At 37.4% G+C, this 24,452-nt stretch overlaps 1 protein-coding gene across 3 annotated transcripts in view; it reads left to right on the forward strand.

Moving 5' to 3' along the window:
• Positions 1–2,370: 2,370 nt before the first annotated feature.
• The window catches only part of sema3c (sema domain, immunoglobulin domain (Ig), short basic domain, secreted, (semaphorin) 3C), a 70,344-nt gene continuing 48,262 nt past the window's right edge, over positions 2,371–24,452 (forward strand). Inside the window, exons 1-2 of one of the 3 annotated variants that reach the window (XM_032589336.1) lie at positions 2,371–2,489; positions 11,353–11,430. The gene's annotated coding sequence lies outside the window, so the exon portion shown is untranslated. Of the gene's footprint in view, positions 2,490–11,352; positions 11,431–23,383; positions 23,594–24,452 lie in introns of those variants that run through there. The other 2 variants (XM_032589334.1, XM_032589335.1) reach the window with 2 other exon arrangements.

Raw genomic sequence — 24,452 nt, forward strand, 5'->3', positions numbered from 1 at the left:
AACCGATGCTGCGTTTATTTCCTTCAAGTTCCATATTTTAACATGTTACAACCGCAATTTTCACAGCGTTTTATTCATATTATATTTGAAATGGATGTTCCCGGACCTTTTCGTTCAGTGTTTGCCCAAACATGATCGTCTTCTGGGTGATACAAAATATGTGAAGAAACATCAACTTTGAAAAGGGTTTTTACTTTTTGTTTTACATTTAGTAATTATTACATGTATTTAGCATCAATACTGCATCATACCTTCTGATTTTACAACATATATGCAGACAAATGTTTTTTTTATTTTTTTATCTTAAATTCAAAATGTATATATTTTTTGTACAGTTTTGGCTTCATCACAGCTCTGACTGTGTTATTCTTTTGGCAAATTGCCTTTTTTAAAATCTGTATACTCCAGTCACTGATCAATTACTCAATTAGTTGACATTTATTTCAATAATCAATTCATTGTGATTAATCGGATTAAGCGTTTCAGCCCTATTAATTTAGCTAACTTGTGAGGCTAAAGGGCCTTTTTATTTTAATAATCGATTCATCATGTCAAGTTAAAATATCCTTTTACCTTTACTACACAATTATTCACTAGGTTGTGTTTGAATATTACCGTATTTTTCGGACTACAAGCCGCTACTTTTTCCTACGCTTTGAACCATGCGGCTTATAGCCCGGTGCGTCTTTTCTGTGGTTTTTCCTTCAACCACCAGGGGGCTCTTTAGCAGGAAGTGAATCATTGGAAGTCAAAATTGGAAATCAAAGAAGAAAGTGCTAACTTTCATTTAGAACAAGCTCATGCTAGCAGCAGGCACGAAGGATGAAATTTCTTCAAACTTATATGATGCAGCTTTTAAGTTGAGGGCTGTCGATCTGGCAGTACAGGAGGGAAATAGAGCCGCTGCATGTAAACCCGGCGTGAACGAAACCAAGGTTCGGCTTTGGAGATCAGGGCTGCATCCTTAATATATCCAGCTGGTTTATTAGGACGCTGTCCTCTGCTGCTTCCTTGTAGAAAACTGAGAGCGGCGGAGATACCAGCTGCTTATAACCCGGTGCGGCTTATATATGTACGTTTCCAGGTTTCTTTTTATTTATTTATTTTATTTTATTGTAGCTGCGGCTTATAGTATGGTGCGCTCTATAGTCCGGAAAATACGGTACACAAACTCCAACAATGTTTGTGGCTGTTATGTAACAAACTTTTAAAAACGTTCAGTTGTTTTTCACTGTAATATCTGTGATTCACAGTGAAATCTTTATCTGTTGTTTTCCATCGTCACTCGGACCCAACAGGTCCAACTTGAGCCATTTCTCACCGTTCCAAATTAATTAAGTTTTACTTTCCCACCAACGATTTCCTGGGAATAGTTGATAAGGAGGCTGAGGGAAACCTGGCAGGCTGATGCTCCCCTACCTTCCCAAAGTCTTATCAGCCGCTGTGATGAAGGGGAGCCGGATTCACAGGGGAGTTGAGGTATGCTGTGTTTCAGCAGAGCCCTGATGTGATTTCACGCAGTGAGGCTCAGCCGCAGGTGGAGCATAAAAGAGCGATGATGCCGCTGCAGGTGGACGACGTGTTTAAAAAGTGAGGCTGCAACTTGTTTTTAATCAAATCAATATTAGAAGCTGGATTAATATAAATGGAAAGCGATGTTAACAGTATTACTCATGAGCTCTTTAACTAAACTTGTTTATTTCAGTCTGAAGCAGCAGATTTTTTCCATTATAAAAGCCTCATGAACCCACATTACTTCATGACGCTGCTTGGAAAAAGTGGTTTAAAATGTGTAACTTGTATATAATTTGTATATTAAAGGTATTTTCTTCACGTGAATTGATGTATTAACTATGAAAATGTTTTATGTTTCTTGTTTTATATAATTTTCTCAGTGTAATTTGAAAATAACAAAAGTTTTAAGTCCTAAAAGTTTTTAAAATCATGACTTTTGTTTCGAATCAATATTTGACACAACAGTTTTCAATGTGGATTTAGTCAACAACACATCTTACAAACTCAGAATTCAGACTTTTATTTTGTAAAAATTTAAATTTTGTCGTTCAAAAACGATCCAGCATGATGCCAGAATAAAACAATGTCAATAAGCATACCTGTAAATGTTACAGTGTTGGATTATTTTAGGCTGCATAAAATATGCAACTTTTTTTTTTAATACAAAGATACAAGAGATGTTTGGGTTTTTTATGTCCCACATATCTTGCTATATTCTAGACATTTTTCTGCATCTATTGCTGTTTTTAAGGTGTTGTCTTATTAGTTTATTCTTATGTTCTGTTTCCTGTATATCTGAATATTTTTCTTTTAGATTGTTGTAAGTTTGGTTTTCCTGTCTTTTCTTTACTACAGCTGTGCCACATTCCCCCTGATGAGTTCACCTGGTTCTGTTGCCACTTCTCTATGCAGCCTTACTAACTTTGCTTCAGATTCTTCTTAGCTTCTCACTGGATTCTTCCAATCTACAGCCTGTAAGTTTTGTTTTTTTATTAATATTTTTAAAAAGTGTCATTTGAGCACTTGTCTGTAATTTGGCTTTGCAAAATAAGGCACAATGTTTTGCACATAATCCCGGTAAATCTGGAAGTTGGTGAAAGTGATTTTTTGTTTATGAAACAAAGCATTGACAAATCGCTTCAGAGCATAAAGACATTTAAAATGGTCATTTGTTCAGGTTTCTTGACCATTTGGTCATGTGGAAATGTTAAATTAATAATATGTTTAAGGCCAAATACAAATGAAGCAGCAAAAAGATCAATACACAGCAAAAATGTAAAAAGATTTTTTTTAAAGTTAAAACTGATTCTTTTTTCTATTTATATAGAAGTTAGCATTGTCACTGCAGCACAGCTATGATCTGCCAGAGGTTAGAAAAGTAACAATTCCTCCATGAGTTACTTCCAAAACAAAAAGGTGAAAAAGGGTATTTTTCATTTTTCTTCTTAGAATATTGAGTTCATATCTGCCATATTCTACATCACACAGGATAAATCTATAAACCTGAAGTTATACAGATAATGTCATAAATTACCTCCATAAATTTATTTTAGAAAAGGCTGTCAGCCTGGATTATTTTTAAATAAATAACAGAAGAACCAAACCAAGGAATTCAGTAAAAACAAATATATTCAACTCTGGATTTCACAAAATCATGTTTGTCTTTCTGGTTGACCTCAAATTTGCTCCAGATGAAGTTACCTGTTTGGCACATTGTAATGTTTACAGTGGAATATATTATTAATCGTCCTGAATGATCAGTTTTGTTTTCACTGTAGTAACGGTAGTTTGCTTTTACTGGTTTAGCATAAACTAACTCAGGAGACACGGCGTCAGTAAGAAGAGAGCAGTTTGTTTCACACAGTACAGACTATCTGCTGCAGTGTGTGTGTGGGCGTGGGTGGGTGTGTGTGTGCGTGTGTGTGTGTGTGTCCAGGAGCGCAGGCGAATTCACCAGAGCCCTGCTTCATTATGTGTTTGGTTTCAAACTGACTGTGAAGAAGTGTACTGGGCCTCTGGGAGCCGTATACCAACCACTGACTCACACTTTGCTTGCTCTCTCATTTTTCCACACGTTGGGTTGGGATGGCATCAGCACAATCTGCTGACATGTAAAGAAATGATGCTGGTAAATATCCTTGCCCTCATTCTGACCTTAAACTTTTGGATTTTGCTGTCGAATCCCACATTTTATATGGAGGAAACATGTTTATGAGGAAGCAAATGTTAGAAAAGAAAGACAACTGATTTACTAGCCCTGGGTTGCATTCGACATAAAAACCAAAACATCTGTTTTGTTTTGTGTTGAAGTGGCTCCACTGATGCTCTCAGTCAGCAGGCAGGGAAACAAAGATCATCCCCGAATGAGACGGATTGTTTTCTAATTCTCTGGAGGGTTTTTTAAATTCTAACCTTTCTAGTTTATTTGTACGAGACTGTCTTGTTTTTCAGAAGTAATGTCGCTGTAAACTCAGGAATGCAAAAGATGAGCAATCCTGCAGATCCCGCCATCTTTTCTCACACTAAATCCCACCAACTCATCCAGGAAATCCTGTCTGTTGCTATGATATGACATAGCAACAGGCATATAAACTAAGATCATTTCTTTGTTTTTAGCCGACAGAAACTTGTCATGAAATACTTTAGATTTTCCCTATTTGTACAAATCTCAGCAAGCTGCTTTCCTTTCCTCAAAGTGTAAATCACATTTCTTGTTTCAGAAAAAATACAAATCTACCTCCATTCTCTTATTTTTCTCTATGAACACAGTAATAACCTTTCATAACATTTAATGTTGATTTTAACCATTTTCCCTGAATTCATATAGTTTCAGGTTTTAAGTTTTGCCCCTTTAATCTCCTGCAAGACATTTTCTATCAAATGTCTTGCATTCCTTTCTGTTGTCGATTTGTCACATGGACCCGCCTGTTTGCCGTCTGCCTCAAGTTTTTGTTAGATCTGCTTCCAAGAAATATTCCCCATCCCACATGAGCCTCTAAATATTTTCAGCTCCTTTCACAGTCATCTTTTCAGTTTCCTGTTGAACCTGGTCAGTGCATTTTACTGCAAATCCAAAGAACAAATTCAATCTGTCCAACTCTGTGTTACTTTCTTATTGTTCCCATTGAATGCTGCAGAGATTGCACACGTTTGTTGTTCCTCATCCCTTTTTGCGCCTCAGAATATTTGTTTTTTTCCATAATCTCAGCATCTGCTAAAGTTTCACCACCGGTTTGAAAATAATGTGCCTCTCTTCCTTTAATCTTACAGGGAACCTATGATGCAAATTCATACTTGGCATGTTTTTATACATCCATTTGGGTTTCTACAGAAAAAAACACCCAGCCATTAGAGTTTTTTGGTGTTTTGAAGATTAGCTGTTTCAAAAACCTTCTGAACGTAAAGTCAGAAATCAGCAGGCACTGTCCGTTACCTAGCAACCTCAGTGAAGCTAAGCCCGTAACCTAGCAACACAAGTGTAGCGCCAGCACATTTGTTAGGCTGGTTTTATTCCTGTATGCTTTGTACAATGGCTGCTGGAAAAGACAAAGTCTTTTGTTGTTGACTTACTGTTCAGAAAGCACTTGTGGCACTTTTGTGCAGGAGGCTCCACTTCTGCTTTTCCTAACACAAATTGGTATATGTTAACCACTTTATGTCTCTGTTTTCCTCTGTTACCCAGAGCCCTATGTCTCCCAGTCATCTAAAACACAAAGCTAATGAACACTTGACTTTCAAAGTGGATTCACATTAATCAGCTGCAAATTTAAAACAATAAATAATCCCTGAAAAGTTGCTGATGATGATAAACTAAATTTTAAAAGTGTAATGAAATAAACCCATTCTTTAATCCTTCCTGCTTGAATCTCAAGGCCTTTGCCTGTAAAAAAAATTGGCACCAGTAGGAGGGTGTTGGTAGACATAACTGTTGAGGAAAATCTTCTGTGTTCAGAGCAATATAAATAACGTACATGCTGCTGCTTCTAAGCTGATTAATTGTGCTGTAAACATACCAATTATACACAAATAGCCATTTAAAATGACTGAACACATGCAGGGAGTCATTAATTCTGCAAAGTGGTTACTTCAGAATGTATGCTTCTAAAAAAAGAGAAAACTTTAATGAATAGAGATGATGGATTTATAAAATACATCTTAATACTAAAATTACTGACATGAACAAAGAAAAACCATTTTGCTTTATTGGATTTCTATAAGTAGACCATCTTTTAAGCTGCAAAAATGATTGTTTTACATAAGAAAACTATGTTAAAAATTCAGATTTGGCCTCAGCAGTGCTACTGCCGGCCTGAGGCTCAGATTCATTCCTAATGCAAGCCAGAGTTTCCTGTCCTGCTGACCTTAACAGTCAATGTGCATTTCATAAGTCTACATTTTGGCTGCTTTAAGATCAGATGCAACGCTGCAGGCGGATTGAATTTCACATGGCTATTTATGGGGTCAAATGTTAAAAATGAGAAGGGGAGAAAGAGTTTAAAAAAAAAAGACGTCCAAGTCAAAAAATATAAAACTGATTCGGTTTTACTTTTTTTACACGCTCATCACTGGAACTCAAAGCTTTCAACTTCACTGCCTTTGGACGGTTTTTATCATCTTGAACTGTTCCAGATTTGATCTCCGATTACCTTTTTTCAAACTTCAGTGCATTTTATTGGAATGGTCTGAGATATACTAATGCAACAGCTGTGAGATAAATGCAAAAAGATGCATGGTTTCATCATCAGGTCCAAAATGATTGTGTGTGATGGGAGTATCTGTTGATTGAATAGTTATTATTATTATTTATATTATTAATAATTTTTTTTGCCCATATCCAACCTGCATCTGACTTTTTCACCGCAGACTTAACTGCCTAATTCTGATCCTTTCACCCCCAAAAAAATATAATCTGTGCCACTTCTATATGTGGAACTATTTCAAATCGGATTATTTTCAAAGCATCTGCAGTCTAAACTGTCGTCTCATTTATTTGACTTTTACGTTATTGAGGTGAGACGTGCGTTAAAATTACTGGGATACGGTAAACCAGGACGAAAATAATGGCTGAAAACTTTGTCACTATGTCATCCTACAGAAGTTGTCAATGTCAAAAAGCTTTCGGTAGTGGCTATCTTTCTGGTTTGTTTAATATCTTCCTTATCTTGTGATAACACCGTTGACTCTCATTGCTGAATAAACTTTTAAATCGATGCGTAACATCTTCATCCATTATTACGTCTGTAACCGATGCGCTGCCGTGTGACGTTGATGTTCTTCTTCTGCGCATGCGGGTCGCTTTGGAGACGTAACCAGTTCACACAGATGTTATTAATTAGCAGGAGGAACGACCACGACAAAAACATAAATAAAACAATACAAATATCAGAATTAAGCATCAAGATCGGCTGTGTGAACGAAGACCAAGTCACTTTACACAGATTACCTGTACTGTCTTGTTTTACAATTAAAGGTTTCTTATAAAACAGTATTGAACAAAAAGCATCACTTATAGCAGGAAAAATGAACATAACACGAGATTCAATGTGTAAAAGTTCAAGGGCTTTGAAAAGTTTCCAACATTTTGTATGAATTAGTTTTCTTTAGTCAGGACAGAGCTCTCACCTTCTGTGCAGGTGCAGAAATGTAATACAGTTACTTTAGAGTAGTTAATATTATAACTGAAATACGCTCAGATTAGATAGTTGTAATTGTTTGGCTTGTCTTCTTGCCCCTCCCGTCGCCTTAAAGATAAAATTTTTGTGCCAATGACCTTGTCGTTTGTGGTAAAGCAACTCGGATAAATAAATCTTCATGGCTGGGGAATCTGAAGCGGCATCTGTCCTGTGAATTTGCAGATTGACATCCATCAATAACTGAATGCCTGTTAAATGATGATGAGCTAAATACCGGCTCTGCTTCCATGTAGAGATTGACTCACATCTGGCTGATGGATAGATGTCCAACTCAATCTGGAAGTGGGGAGAAAACCACACAGGTCCTCTGGGAACCCGGGTCCACAGGTTAACTCTGACACAATCAATCCAAGCCTTGAATGAAATTACCTGGGAGGATCCCTGAGCTTTCACCCAGCCAATTAGGACAATTCATCATGTGGAGGTGGAGATGGTCCCATGGCACGCACAGCCTCTTACTAATTAAACCTCCTGGCTTCTGTCCCAACTGCAGATCATTTTCTTAAAGCTCCATGGAGGCTGGGCGGAGCTTTTCTTTTGGTTTTTAGAAGCACTTTTGGTTTGAGTGGGTTATAGATCTTCCAGATTGAATGTCTGGACATCTATAAGGTCTCAGTCTAAAGCCGTAATCAAGAGAATAAGTGAAAGACAGGGTCAAAGGTTGAGCTGCAACCGAATTCTTGTTGAGGCGAAGCGAAATAAAAATCAAAGTAAATCGGAAAACCAGAAGTACTCATGAATGGCATCTTAGAATATTAACCCTGTAAGACCCAGTGGCATTTTACAACATCTCTATTTCAAACAAAAAAACTTTATTTCTGGGGGTTTTTTTGTTTTGTTTTGTTTTTTTACCCAACCCTATCGTTCAGTCTCAGAATGCTACTGGATCGGAAATTTGCAGACAAGTTCCTCTCACAGGGTTACTTGTCGCTAATTTATTGTTTACATCGTTAAAAAGGAGCAAAATATATTCATTTAAATTTTGGTGATGGCGCAAGAATGCAGAACCTGTTTTATATAATATTAAATATCAAAACACTTTCACAAAGTGTTACAAAAACAAACCTGAAAGCATATTTTCATCTTCAGTACTCCTACAAAACGAGCTCAAAAGTTGAACTTGTTTGTTTTTCTGTCTGGATCTTCCACGGTTGAATTAATAATTACACCTGCATAAATTATATGAGATATTCAAAGCTTGGGACATTATTTTAGAAACCTTTTCCACTTCATGTCATGCAAAAATCAATAAAAATACATGATGGTGTGTAATAATGTTAAAATTCAGGAGATACTAATACTACTGGAAAGCACAAATAGCACCCAGAAGCATTGGTAAGTGATATTAAATTTGATACAGAGAGGAGAAAATTTGATTTCCTGAGGTTACTAAAAGACGCCGTATTACCATCGTGCTGTTGGGCAGAAGATGAGAACATCTGAGCATTAATAGGCAAATTTGATTCAGCTGAAAAATTACACTGCACAGATTAATGTTGCATTAATCCTCCTGGATCATCTGCACGACGGCATTCTGAAGATATACGATTCATTTTCATGCTCTGATAAATGAGTCTACCTAAAAGAAAAAAAGAGACTTGGCAGGATTTCTGTGCTCAACTCCAACAAGGAAAACTGTCACGATAATTAAAGCTGAGGGTTCCTCAGATAACACAGTCTCACTACTAATCCTGTGCATATTGATTAAACTGTCAGGGCCTCAATCAGTTTGTCACTCAGGGTTTAATTAACCATTAGGGCCTCCAGACTGAGAAGTAAATAACAGGTACGGAAGCAACCAACCAGAAAATTTGCATACCTCCTGCACGTCTCCATTCACCTGGAAGAGTTCAAGTAGGAGTTTGAGAGGCTTTGGATGCAAAGAAGAATGCTAAAAATGCTAAAATATTAGATGACAGCAGTTTCTTCTACTGCCTACAAGTTGCTTAGTTCCAGCTCAAAAAATGGACATCTGTTTCCATCAGCCGTCCCAGACCGAGGACAATCTCCAATAAGTCTTCAAAGGACTTCAGGTTCTTTTAGCTGTAGTGATTTGCCATGAAAAAGATGATATCAATAAAAACACTTTAAAGTTGTCAGGCTCTGTTTGATTGGGGAGAAAAATTGCAACATTTGTTATATATTCAACTTGTGTCATTCTCTTCCACACTCCATCGGGTCAAACCAACCAAACCCTTTGAGAAGCCCGTTCCCCTCCTCGCAGGTGGGGGCGCTGCACCAAGAACAGATGAAGGAAACAACATGAAAATCTCTGAAAATGACTCGAGTGCAACTTCCTTATTCACAAAATGTAAATAAAAATGAAGCAGCGCCAAATTTTAGTGGTTGTAGGATTTCTCCCGCTAACGCTACACTCGTACTTTTGTTTTGGTTGTATTTACCCAGAATGCCCTGCGCTACAGTTGGCTTCCTGTTTTAGGAGCAGTCTCTCATCCACATGGCGTTCACATATGTATTCGAACCGCACCACAGTTCACATCAACCAAACCGAGATCTTGGAATTCTGAGTATTTTTGTTCGGAATTCTGATATTTTCTAAGGATTCTGACTTTTTTTGCTCAGATTTCTGACTTTTTTTCATAGCTCTTAACTTTTTTTCCAGGAACTCTAACTTTGGATTCTGACTTTTGATCTCAGGAGATTAAAGAAAGAATTCTTAGAAAAAAAAAGTCAGAATTTTGAGTTTAAAGTTTGAATTCTGTTTTTAAGTGACCCTAATCATATTCCAAATAAAACCTACCTTTGATAACTTCCAAATTAAACTTGGGGTCTTTGGTAGTCAAAATCGCCACTTTTAAAGCATTTTTTGGATGTGTATCCATCGTTATGATTCAGACAGCAGAGTCTTCTGTTTCTGCATCTGTTTGATTACACATTCACTCCTCCCCAAACAAACTTTCTAGGCAAACGAACTGGAGTTAAGAGCATGCTGAATCTGTGTGGTCAACACTTTTTGCTTTATGGCATTCTGTAGCCATCTGGATCGTACCACATGCTCGAGTTTTTAGGGTTAAGATCGAAGGCCTTGGATCGAAAACACAGTCATATCACTTTTCCTTTTTAACTCAGCTGCTGCTAGTTATAAGAAGTGTTTATGGTCTTTAACACTGATTACATAGAGTGTGCATGGAAAAGCAGAACATTGTCCAGAGCATCGCATTGACTTGACCTGCATATTTTCTTCCCATAGTGCATCCTTTTGACTTTTCTTTCTAAATGACACAAGTGCGTTAGCATCCTGTTAGCTGTGTTTCAGATTTAAACCTCAAGTTTCTATTATTTTTTTTATAGGAAATTTTTGTCTCAAACACAAAGTTGCATAGCTAGAGAGAAAAAGACAGAAGATTAAACATTTTTAAAGTCAAATGTAATGCTGTCCACCTAAACTTAGACCTTGCTTGGATTGGATAAATCAGATTCAAACAAAGAGGCTTGTAGAGATCCACACTAAATAATCTATTTATTTCTTCTTTTGGGATGAATAAATGAGTTTTTGAAGTGCATTGAAAACAGCAAAATCTATTGCAGTGTGTGTTTGTTCAAGGAAGTGAATATAATCCTTCCACTAGTCTGTTTCTGCTAGCTTAATCCTATACAACTGTTCAATGTCATTTTTATTTAATCATAAAGTTTGCAACAAAAATAATCTGTCAGATGAATTATCTTGAGTTTCCCTCAAAGTGTTTTTCTTGCTTGTCTTGTGAAGGACTGATGATCCATCTTGCACATATTTGGGGTCAATAACAGTAAGGATGCATTGCAGCAACCAGATACAACAGAGCTGGTAAAGTAGCGTTATTTATCAGCTCAGCTAAGCAGCGTCTGCAGATTTTATGTTCAAACTCAGAGGTAAAAACATCGTCCATCAACCAGCCTGAGACCATTACAGTGAATGAAATCTAATTGAAATCTGGTTTTTCAGTGACAGAATACCATCAGAATTTGATTTATTTTGAAATTTATCATTCTTGTTTGTTCACCTCTGACCTCAGCAAGCATATAGTGTAGCAGGAAGTTTACACAAGAAGTCATTTGTAAGTGATGCTTGACCCGTGGTCGGTATATCAGCTGGGTTCCTGTCATGTTGGCGCTCCAATCTGATGAATGCTCTTCTGTTTCTCAGGAGTCGCAACATTACGTGGAAGTTGGTGTGGATGCTAAACTCCAGCAAAGGAAGGACAAAAGACTGGTAAAGAAATCTGTGAGTCGTCTGAAATGCAACTTAAGCTTTTATGAAGTTGTCCCTCCAGCTGAGTGGCTGTTACGGGTTTATAAGGACTGTTTATAAGAGTGGAGCGCTGGGCGAAGGTGAAACTAAGAACGTTCTCACATCCTCTGGGGCTGGATAATTTAAGTTTGGTATCTGGGAACCGAAGGTTCACGGTTCACGGTCAGCAGTTGCTGAGATTGTAGATCCATAGGGAAGCATTTGGTGTGTCAAAGGCTTTCCACTCACCTTGCACTCCCAACACCAGGGAGCTGACGTCATCCATACGAGTCTAATGCCAGGGTCAAGAAAGGGATATGACTTGACCTTTGGCCTTTGGTAAAATTCAGCCCTGTGTCAATCATTCCTGGATGTGGGGCTGCGGCTCCTAGCACATCTGGCCAGGATGCAGGTAGTGTGTGTGGGCCGCAAGGAATCTGCTGATCCGTTATTACCTGATAACTGATCAGTCGAGTATTTCCAGAGAAGCCTGGCTCTCAAAGTAATAAGCTGGTAAATTATTTCAAATTTAAAAAGCACAGTGGCCAGAAGTAATATGGAAGTCGATTAGTGGCTTTTTTTTTTTGGTCAAAATCAGACTTTTTCTAAGGATTCCGACTTTTTGTCTCAAAATTTTGACTTTTTTTTTCTTCCGAATTTTGACATTTATTCTCAGAACTTTGACTTTTCAGAATTTTGACATTTATTCTCAGAACTTTGACTTTTCAGAATTTTGACATTTATTCTCAGAACTTTGACTTTTCAGAATTTTGACATTTATTCTCAGAACTTTGACTTTTCAGAATTTTGACACTTATTCTCAGAATTTTGACTCTTTTCTTCAGAAATTTGACATTTATTCTCAGAATTTTGATTTTTTCCTTGGAAATTTGACATTTATTCTCAGAATTTTGACTTTTTTCTTGGAAATTTGACTTTTTCCTCGGAAATGTGACTTTTTCCAGACATTCTGAAGTGTATTCCTCAGAACTTCTCTGATTGTTTTTCCCAGAACTCTGACTTTTGTGATGTCTTAGAATTCTTAGAAAAATAAAGGTCAGAATTTTAAGTTTAAAGTCTGAATTCTTTTTCAAACTGTCCCTAATCCTCTTCTGTACAATATCTATCTTTGATAACGTCCAAGTTAATATCAAGGTCTCTAGTAGTCAAAAGCAGCACTTTTGGATGTCCATCCGTCGGTACAATTCAAACAGCCCCACTATTGTTGAAAAATGTAGCATTAATCTGTCTGCTGGTGTTTAAAATGATGGAGAAAAGAGGCCTTTAGGGCACTTTAAGGTTTTTACACTGGTGGAGATATATGACAGATATTTACATTTTGTGATATTACAAATATTACAGATATTTACGTAGCAATTTGTGACAATGAGCTTGTCACAAAACAGAAACATGTCAAGTACTTCTAATCATATTCAAAAATAGTTTTGAAAAGTTGATTTATTTCATTTGGTTAAATATATCATGAAATTAATTGAAAACAAAACCTTTATTTCTGTTAATGTTAACAGTTATATCATTTTGTTTTTCTAAAAACATTCAGATCTTGAATAGATTTAGCATTTTAACTGGTGGAAAGGATCGCTGTGACAGCAGAAAATCTGCACCGTTTACATTTTAGAGAGATCATCCTGTGATTGACACCCAGTCGGTGAAACACAGTTGACCTTCGACCCCTAAAGAAGGCTCAATCGGACAATCACGACCCGCGAGAATTGAAATAAACCTGTGAGCGCCGAGTGGATGCATATCAGCATCATGCAAATCGATCAGTGTCGCAAATATTGAGTGACCTTTTTGCTCTGGGATCATCAGGAAGAGAAATCTCTTCTCTCTGCCTGATTGAAATTCCAGGAAAGAAGATTTGAAGCAGCTACCCAAAGTTAAAAACGGTCAACAAAATCACCTCAGGCAGGTTTTTTTTTTTTATATACCTTGACTCCACATGCTGTAAACCATGATGAGTGTTTTCTGGGTGGAATGTGCTTCATGCAAACAATTTTCTCTTGTTTTTTATTAGATTTATCTTTCCAATCTTTATTAGATTTTCTCCTGCTGCAGTAACGTCATGGACATTATCAACGTTTCTTGTCATGGAGGAAATCAGAAACACTTTTGTGAGTTTAACAAAAGGTTAAGACAACAGGAAGCAAATAAAATGATTTTTTAATCTTACTTTTTCCTACTGTAATGTTTTATTTTTCTTCTAATCACGGACATCACTTATACTTAAGTTAAATACGTGGCTTATTTAATGTTAGATTTCAGCATAATTTTCAACATTGATTAGTAATTATGAAACAAAATCTAGAATCCTTTTGCTTTGTCTTACTGTGTAAAATGAGATCAGTGCAACATTTTTTGTCCATTATATCAAAATATACTGACTTTACATTTAATCCCGGTGATTCTTGTGAATATTTACATTTGGAAAACTGGACATTTTGTGCATTTTGTGCAAAATTGATCAAATCAATTTTCAATGTCCAACTTATTTACATTGCAATTGTAAAAAAACAGATTTAACAAGTGCTGCATAAAAACAGTAACACAATAGAATAAATTGATGAAAAGAGAAAAAATATTGCAAAAAAATAAAAGTAATAAGTAAATAAAATAAACAGAAAAGTTGCAGTATCAGGCCTCAATTAAATGCCAATGAATAAAAATAAGTTTTAAGAAGTGATTTAAAACGATCCAGAATGTGTTAAGATCTAGTAATCCAATCACGATGTAATGAAGGCATGGATAATTCCTTCAAAATCCTAAAAACAAAAATAAGATTTCACCTTGCTAAAAGCCGCAGGTGGTTAAAAACTTGATTTATCAACTGAACTAACTTGTTTGTCGAATTTTAAATGGATATCAAAGATAACACCAAGTTTCCTGGCAGAAGCCAGACAAAACCAGGCTGAAGAACCAATGAGTACGAATGTTTTGACCAAATAATCTGACTTGAGTTTTGTTATGATTTCTTACTGATCTTCCAGTTAAATGTTAGCAGCAAAAATGGCCGCCTTAAACTTGAAGCTCTCCCCTCCACATGCATGAAATATGTCGACATCCAGACTCATTTCTTAAAACCTACAGCTGTCCTTTACACTAATAACGCCGGCGTCAGGCAATATATTTACTAAAATCACACTTTGACATTATGTGCCGTTCTTCTTTATTACAAGCCACCGTATCCTCTGATGCATTTCAGTAATTGAAACGTCCTTCAGGAAGACGTGTCGATGATTAACGGGGGGAATGATGAAGGAGCCAGACTCGGCTGGAGATGTTAGAGGAATTAGAGAATCCCTTTTCAAGCTGCTTGATGCTTTTCTTCAGTGATTAATGCTGAAGAAAAGCATTAATCAGAAAAGCTCCAGTCATCACAAACCTCTCCCTGTGTTGCTCCTTTTAGGACCACTTAGCTTAAGCTTTTATCTGTAAACACTTTACTTTTTGGGGAGCTGTTTGATGACCTGCAGAGTCTCCAGCCTTTTTAGGCAACAGCATCAGCTACAATGTGTTAGTCCGTTCACCTAGATACTCTGAACTTCCGCTCACCTTTCACTGGGGCTCATCGCTCATTGTTTCTCTTTAATTACCTAAAAGCAATTGTTTGGGGGGGATTTCCTTGAAATGGGAGAGCTAGCGTGGCAAAAAGCCTTCGAAATTCAATTGTTCTTACGTCTTTATAACTCCAAGAATTGCTTCCAGTTCTCTCCTCCCAGCAGCTGTTGCCTGCACTAGTCCAACAACTTGTCCTGATTTCCTTGCCAGTTGCTCTAATCTTGCATCGTTCTGCAGTTATCAGCCTCCCACAGACTCTGAGCGACATTTTGAAACAACTCCCTTAAACACATCCCCTCCGATTCAGAAGAAATAAAGAGGAATTTCACAGCTGTGATGTGAAAGATGCATAATTTATTGAAGTTCATCCCCGCAGACATTTGTGATTTAATATATCTTCCTTATTTTGCAAAGATATCAACTGAAATTTCTCAAATAGATAGTCTTATGCAGAAGTAGGACTGTCACAATAACAAATTTCCCAGAAATTATTGCCATTAAGGATAATGTCATTTTGAGAACGTTTTCAGCTAATATGATCATGATGGTAAAATAATGCAAGTTTGCCTAATTAAAGAGAAGATAGTGGAGAACCATCACCTTTTATTTTTAAAATAATACATTTTTCAAGTGCTTCTTGTTTTATAAAACACAACAGACTGACTATACATGAACCTTTAATATATATCTTATGTGTAAGTATGTACAGTACATTTAACTACAAATTTCTGCTGAGTATTCTGATATTCACACTTACTCAACAAGACAGTATCTGCATTTCTATTACTCGGTTTGACATTTCAAAAATAAATTTGCTGAAAAAAAACAGGCCAATTTTTTTTAAAAGCTAGTTTTTTTGATTAGCAGAAATGTTTTCTCGTTGGGTTGAGGTGATTTTTTTTGGTTGTAAATTAGTTTATTTCACGAAACTGCCATGAAACGGTTTTCTTGCATCACATGATCAACAACGTCGCCATTGGGGCAAACTTCAAAGACGACAGGAAGTGATAAGAAGACGATGGCGCAACATTGTTTTTAAATGACGTAAACAAACTTATTCACATCTGATTTTAATTGCATTTATTATTAAAAAGAAAGCAGTTTTTTCGACAGAAGCAGAATATTGACAAAGCTTTTTGGAATTACCTCCCAGCAGCTCTTCAGTCATTCTTTAAGAAAACGTTTAAAATTGGTGTTAACTTCAAACAATACGTGACTTTTAAATTCCTTCTTATAAATTTGACTTTTATTCTGGCTTTCTTTTAGCTTCACAATGTCACAGCTGAGGCGATACATATTCACCTCTCCTGCAAAGCTCCTTTTTTATCTGTTTTGTGTTTTTTTTTATTGTTTGATGTGCAAATAGAAATGCTACTGGAAGAAAGTGTTAAATATTTTTAATTAGATGAGTTTATGCTCGCTTCAGATGGACATGAAATGCCAGATTCCCTTCTTCATTTGCTAGCTCGTTAAGAAATGTCTCATACCGTAAAGACGGCTTCAGGGTACCTTCAGTCATTTAACATAACTCAGGTTTGGGGAATAAAAGTACGGCATGGCTTTAATTAACCACTGACTAACTGATAAAACATGTCACCATCACATGCTATTTTTTCCAATTCAAACCTTTTTTTAGGAAAGCCAAATTCTTGGACACAATCTTTCTGTTCTACGAAGAGATTCCCATGATTTAGGAGGGCGATGTCCACATCGAGCCGTTTCATCCCAGTTTAACGTTTCCTGGAGTCTCATGCAGAAACCAGTAAACTGTAAACTCGTAAAAGCTGCTGCTCAAAACCACAATTACTACAGCCTCTGTGAAATTTAGTAAATTAAGTTTATTGGTCAATTAAAGTTATAGATGTGAATACACAAAGTGTGCTATGATTTCAGGCGCAGACTGTGTTTCACATGTTACACAGCTGCTGAGGAAAGGAAAGGGAAGTGGGACCGATCAGAACCAGATTCCTTTACCATGAAAGTGACAATGATCTGTTTGTTTTATTGACTCAAACTATGAAGTATTCTACTAAGTTTTTGCACCTTTAATCCAGTTCAGTGTAAAGGAACTGGAAAAGGCAGGATGTGGAGTTCATTTGTGCAGCAAGGTAGTTCAAAATGCTTTACATCAGGTGTCAAACTCAAGGCCTGTGGGCCAAATCTGGCCCTCCATAGTTTTTTATCTGGCCCTCTAGATTCTACACTAAACAGTGAGATTAAATATGTTATCAATCTAATTAATGCAGGTTTTATCTGTTTACTGCCAAATTATATCAAACAGTTCTTCCAGTTTCTTGAGAATTATCATGGAAATTCACACAAAAACAAAAGATTTTGCGTTTATATGTAATTCAGAGTTTATTGCCGTTTTCTCAAAAATTGTCAAAAACTTTTTTACTTGTACTAAACAGCTGCCTCAGCCTCAGTTGATGTCAGATTATAGTCCATGATCTATAGAGAAAAAAATAAAAAGTCAAATTTACTGTCATAAATAAGCGCAAATATTTCCAAATTAGTTACACAAACATTTTGATTTTTATTGCAAAAAAAATCACAAAAAGAATCACAAAATCCTGGTGGGACTGAAAAGATGTTCAATTGATTTATAATGGAGCCTTTTTTCCAACTCCTCATCCAAACTTTCCATAGTTTTACACCAAAATTCAAATTTGTTTGAAAGCATTACACACAGTTTTACTTTTGAAATCATAAGTACTTCTGTAATTTTTGTTACTTAAGACAAAGAACTTTTGTAAATAAATTGGCAATAATCTTTTTCTAGCTTTAAACAAAACAAATAACATTTTTATATTAAGCAAATCCCTTAGTTTCAACATATTTGATGTTTTCTGTCATTCACTTTATATAAATTCTCATTACTTTCTTTTACGTTAAAGAAAGTAATGTTCATTTTCCCGTCGGTAAAATAAGAACTACTACATTGCTTAATAGCAAAATGCAAAAGTCTTAGTAGAGCTTCAGTTTTTTCAAACAGAGGGGGTCACTGAACCTCGAAGTGATCGGTATGACACTTTTTTTTGCAAGTGTGGAAAAAAACCTCATTATTTCTCCGCTTTCAGGCGGCCGCTTGGAGTTTAGATTCATTCCATCTGAGCAGTCGACACATATTCTGTCTGACGTTTCTGTACGCTTTTGAAAGTGAGGAATACAAAAGACAGAGGGGTGAATAATGGGATCACTAATTAGCTGCCGGGGCCCCAAAGAGCAGATCTGATGAAGGCTAAACAGGAACAGGCAGCATCATTGGAGTCCAGCCGCTCGGCCGCTGAGGTTAACCATGAGGGATTTCGCCACCCTGTAAAGAAAGAGGTGAGAACTTCTCCTAGAGTCACGCTTGGTGTCAAAACAGCTCAGAGGAAATTTCCCTGCCTTCCCTCCTCCACTCCTTCCCTCTTATTTAGTGTCTGAAGTCATCAACCAGAACCCATATGACCAGAGAAAGCTAGAAATCTGGAGCGAGTTTTCTGTTTTAGTCTAGGGTGGTCTTGTTGTTAAATACGGACATCAGGTGTGAATGATCTCGCATTGCAGATGAAACAAAAAACCATCATCGTCTGGCACCGAAAGGCAGTAATAAGGGAAAACTAAATTGGGGAAGGGAACAATTAAGTGAGCTCTACCCGGTCCACATGTTCGCACTCAGATTCATTTGGACTTTAGCTTTTCTTCATAAGGAAAGAATGCTGTTGAATACAAAGCGGTGTCAGTGTCTGAGTGCAAAGTGAAACACATTGCACAGAAAATGGTGGAAAAATGGACTTTTTTCCCTGATAAAAGCAAGAGATAGCTCCTTTACACACCTGAAAAACTCAAATAGCTTTTTATATGTGGCCCTCTATATTCGAGACTAAACACTAAGTGTGCTTAAATATTATGTTACCAATCAAATCAATGCAGTTTTTATTTATTTACTAACCAAATTATATGAATCGGTCCCTCCAGTTTCTTGAACGTTATCGTGGAAATTCACAACAACAAAAAAATCAACAAATCCCTGCAATTTTTTTGTCCTGATACATAATTGGGAGATTGTTGGCCTTTTTTTTTTTCAAAATATGTCAAAAACTTTCTTACTTGTACTAAACAGCTGCCTCAGCTTTAATTGGTGTGAAAATATAATCCATAATCTATACAGCAAGTAATTAAAAGTCGCATTTACCAACATAAATATTGCAAATATGTCCAAATTAGTACCAGAAACACTGCGAAATATCATGAAAAGTATCACAAAATCCTGGAGAGACTGAAAATATGTTCAGTAATATTTAATTTTAAGAATTCATTGACATTTTAACAGTTTGTGAACAGGTTTTATCAATACATTTTGGCACAGCCGGCCCTTTAAGAGCATTCACCATCTTGATTTGACCCAAAACGAAAATGAGCTTGACACCCCTGACCTAGACCTTTAATCTGACTAAACCTAAATTTAAAGGAATCATTTGCGGATTGAGCATAGAATGAAATTTATCAACTTGCAAAAAGTGGAGTTCTTCCTCTGGGAGTTAAATTATCTTGGTATCCTGTTTGCGATGGAGCTGAAGACGGATAAATCAATTGGACCTCATGTGCTGAAATGCTTGAACTGCCTCGATCTTTAGTAACACAGAAACGGCCGGTCCGGTTTATCTGTCCCGACTGTCAGCTTTGGCAATGAGATATGGATTAAAACAAAAGAACGACATCCTGGTTAAGTGCATCTGAAATGAAGTTGATTACATCTGTATTCTGCGGAGCCACTTCAGGACAAAGCATCTGAACAGAATCCATTTTTTTGGGAGGTTTTATAAGAATGGCCCCCAAAGACCTGGGTCCTCATGCATAAAGCCTAAAGCGTGCGCACAAAAAATGTGCGCCGCCATATGTTACGCACAAGTCGGCATGTATAAAATTTAACTTTGCGTCAAAGTTTGCGTAAACATACGCACACTTTTTCACTGGTGTGAAAATGTGTGTGAGCCACGCAAACTTTTTCCTGCTAGTTGACCTGAGAACGCCTTGGGCTTCTGAGCCAAGGTGAAAACGCCACTGGGGAGAGGATTGTCTGGGTTTCCTGTTTGGATCTCTTACTTCCATGACCCAATATCAGTAGTGGCAAAATCTGATGGTTGTTGTTGACTCGAGGCTAAAATGTGCCACTTTTAATTTGCCCTTTTTTGTGTGGTTAAAACGAGCTCCTACACTGCAAAACCAAAACTTTACCAAGTAGTAATAGTCTAGTTTCTAGTGCAAATGTCGTAGTACACTTGAAATAAGACAAAAATAACTTATAAGTAACTTATTAATATTGATTTTAAAAAGTACTCATTCTTTTTGGAGATTATTTCATTTATGACTTAATCTGGCAGTATTAAGTACCTTTTCAGATAAGCTTTCCAGCTTATCTTGCTGAAAAGTTACTTATAAGTTGGTTTTGTTTTAATTCAAGTATACTGAGATATTTGCTTTAGAAAAACGACCAAAAAAATAGTTTGTAAGATTTTGGGGTTTTGCAGTGCATGTTTTCCACAGTATTTGCAATATTCTGGCTCCCATAATCCAAAAATAAAATAAAATAAAAAAATGGTTGCTATAGTGCCTTTGTATCCATGGTTGTCTTGCGTCTCCTGGTTGCAAAGAATTAGTGACCTTTTTCGGGGTACTGTTTGCCTCTCGGTCGTTGACGGCTCCCGAAAAGTTTCTGCAGGACTGAAGGCGCATTTCAATGAAATACAATCTTTTGTTGATATTTAAGTTGCTTGTGAAACGGTCAGCTTTGCAGGAGGGAGGCCTTCTTCCGACTTTTGGTTTCCTTGTGACAAATGCGTAACGTCTGCGTTGCTAACGAGGGGCAGCTTCTTCAAAGGGGCGCGGGTGGATGGGAAAGAGATTAATTAGGAACAGAATTTCATGCTTTGCAAACTCAAAATCCACGAACCTGCAGCTTGTCGAGCTACACAGATTGGAACAAACCAACTGACTGAACATGTTATTTGAGAGTAAAACCCTAAAACTTGTAACCAAATAAATGATGGCTAACTGTTAAGCGGGTGTCTGAGTAGCTGTGCTTTATGTCTGGATGCACCTGAGTCTGTTACCTCACCGCTCTCATTAAATTAACTTACAGCCCAGTTTGTGTCATGGGGGCTGTAAAGGATATGCTTGATCTCAATTTTTCACTCACCCACTCTTTCCTTTCTTCTCCTTCTCCACCTATGAGGATAAAGCAATCGAGGTTTCACGTACCAATGAAAACGCCGCCATCGCTCCAGCGGTCCCATCCTGACACTTTAATTGGAGAGGCGTAAATCTGGCTCCTTTGTGCAGGAGAGGGGTAATTATTCCCTCCTGTCTGAGCCACCAGTGATCCCCTTTTTCCTCCTTCAGCTTCATTTTTTTTCTGGCTGTCAGACACTTTCATTAGAGACCTGGTGTTTTTTTTTTTTTACTGCTTTATTTTCCAGAAATGACACAAACTTACCCTGACAGCTAATGTTGCAAAAAAAACATATCTACAATCCTAGCTTATACCTGCAGTGACACAAATACATGCGTGCACAGCGAAGAAGGAAAATCTGCAGAGAGCTTTTGATTTTATGGAATATGGATCGAGGACATTTTGCTGGTGAAACATGCCTGGTTTACAGCGTTGCTGCTTCAGCTGAATCCACAAAATCTGTCCAAAAACGAACGCTGCCGCAGGTTTGGCATGGTTTACTTACTTAGTATCGCTGAGCAAGGTCTCCTTGGTGAGCTCATTCATAGAAAATATGCTAACTGTAAGTTTGTTTTAGCCGTGTGTTTTTCCAGTCATCACACAGGATCTCTCCGCCACACTACGAGATGCATTCTCCTGGTTTCAGCGTTTCTCTTTCACCAGGAAGACCACAATGGAGCCAGAAAGAAAATCTATTTTATTTATTCCAGTCATGAAATCCATCCTTTCTCTGAGGGAAAGCCTTTCAAATTAAAACTCTGGTTTAAGAAAGAATGCATGAGCGAAGCAAAATGTCTCTGTTTGAAGCCAAGATACCAATCCCTGTAACGTTCATCCATAATCTTTAACATGCGCAAGCTAGTGTGATCATTTGCCTTCATTTAAATTAGAAAGCTTCTTCCAAAAGGAGACTTCTTAAGTCTGTCATACTGGACTCAAATATGGCGGTGGCAGCAGCTGCATTTTCATTACAAATGCGCGCAACACCTTTTCCAATATGCTAATAACGTAGAGAAAACGTGGCGGATCCTTAAACTTGGGAGCGGCTACTTGTATATGAGGCAATTTATCATCTAAAATCAACTTTTTTGAGCTTTACATCGTGTTATAATGTTGTTCCCACATCAAAAACATACCTGGAGAGTTGCTTTGATTCTTTAATACATGTTTGAGAAATCCTTTAATCTCCGTGGCAACCATTCAGCCGTGCAAAGCACCAGAGTGAACCTAGCCCCTCCTCAAAGGACGAAGCTCCTCCTCTGAGGTCCTTCAGACTAGCCAGCAGCAATTAGCAAACTATAACTATACGAGCTATTTCTCAGTGCAAAGCTGGTAAAAACTTTAACGGGTTAATAGAGGAACCATGTTGTGATGACTTCCTAAAGGCAGAGTTTCAGAAAGAAAAAAAGCTTCTTAAAGAGACAGAGGCCCAATTTAAAGGCATTAAATTACTTTGTAAAATTTCTTTTTAGTCATGTTTGGTATATACAGCATTTTTTAAATCAACTGATATAGATTGTGCTATAAACTGATTCTATCCAGCTGGAAAACATAATACTGGCATAACAATAGCAGCTTTAAAATGTGGATTAAAAATATTTCTGTATTCTGACATTTAGGAAACACATTATTTTGACAAGTACCTCAAGACAAAACTATCTAGTTTAGTTGGAATGAGGAAGAAACAACTTTTCAATACATCATAATTTACTAAGATACCAGAAATGAAGATGAAACATTGACCAACATATTTAATGTGTATGATTTTGGTGACAGCACTCACCAAAATGTACTGTTTGTTCAAAGTTTTTTTTAAAATAACTTTGTAATTTTGTGTTTATCTTACGTAAAATGCCTTGAACTGCCCTGCTGCTGAAATGTGCTTCAACTTAATTGATAGAAAAGCAGATCAGAAATTAGAATTTGAAAATAAAATTAGATGATTTTTTTGGACAGTTTTTCAGATTAAAAGCAGTGAGCCTAATGGATGCATGTGACCTGTGATGCCTCACCATCACGGTGTGAGGTTTGGGTCCTTCTCTGATGCTTCGGGCTGCTAAAGTGATCTGTTTGCTCTCTAGTTAACAGAGCGAGGACGGTGGAAGGAAGGAGGAGAAAAAGAGGAGGGGGCCATGAGCGGAGAGTGTAATAGGACACCGGCTCACTCGTCTCTTCATTCTCCTCCTCCTCTCTCTTTCCTCTCCTCTGTCCTGTTCTGGCTCAGTCAAACCTGCTCTGTGAGCACTTGGATGGATTTCTTCCTGTCACTGTTGGAGACTTGAAGCGAGGAGTTTCAGGATAAGCTCGGGTCTCGTTTGGTGGGCGTCCTCTCTGCGGTTGGGACAGGCTCTTCCCTGGTAGGTGAGTCCCTCTTCCTGGACCTTTACTCTGAGGGCTTCTGCTCTGCGGTGTGTCGTTTCCTGTTGGATGCAGAGGGAAGTTGGTGGGCCGCGGGCGAACAGGTGCAGAGTCCCACCACTGGGAAATAAAACTTAGTCTGACTGAGATAGAATCACTTTGTGCTTCTTTTAAACATCGGAGTCCTGTTTCATATTTAAACGCAGTACAATTTTCCAGAATGACTCATTGCTTGGCCACAGAATTGTGACTTTTTTAAAGGTCTTCTGAATACATTTAAGCAAACCTTTACTGTTTTTATCACCCATCAAGTTACCTAATCAGTTGGTATGAAAGAAAGCTTGAATATATAACCTCAGCTGCTGCTCAGTCAGGAGTTTAAAGGCGCATGCTGCTGCAACAACCCCACTGACAACTGAGTGACAGGGTGTGGTATGAACACGCGCTGTCCTGTTAGAGCCGTTACACAGGGCAACTTGTTTATCACTGAAAGTTCAATTCTTCACGCACAAAAAGCCAGATGGGGGGGGAGGATGCCCTGAATTGTGTAAAAACATAACTGGGAGCAGATGGGATCCCTGGAAACAAAGATCTATACTGAAAAGGAATTTGTCTTCCACAATATGGGTTTATGAGCAGCTCCTCTGATGGAAAACTCATTGGGCTGAAAGCCAAGGACAGGAGATAATAAACACAATTATCATCACCCTCCAGAGAAAACACAACATCCATCGCAGCGGCAATCTCCTTTGTGCATAGACATCTAATTGATGCTGCAGAGATTCCTGGCAGACTCGCGCTGGAGTTTTTGGCTGAACGGCTGCGCAAAATTAATTGGAGTGTTTATTATTTTTGCTCAAAC

The sequence above is a fragment of the Xiphophorus hellerii genome, chromosome 17, assembly GCF_003331165.1.
Source record: "Xiphophorus hellerii strain 12219 chromosome 17, Xiphophorus_hellerii-4.1, whole genome shotgun sequence".
Classification (NCBI taxonomy): Eukaryota; Metazoa; Chordata; class Actinopteri; order Cyprinodontiformes; family Poeciliidae; genus Xiphophorus; species Xiphophorus hellerii.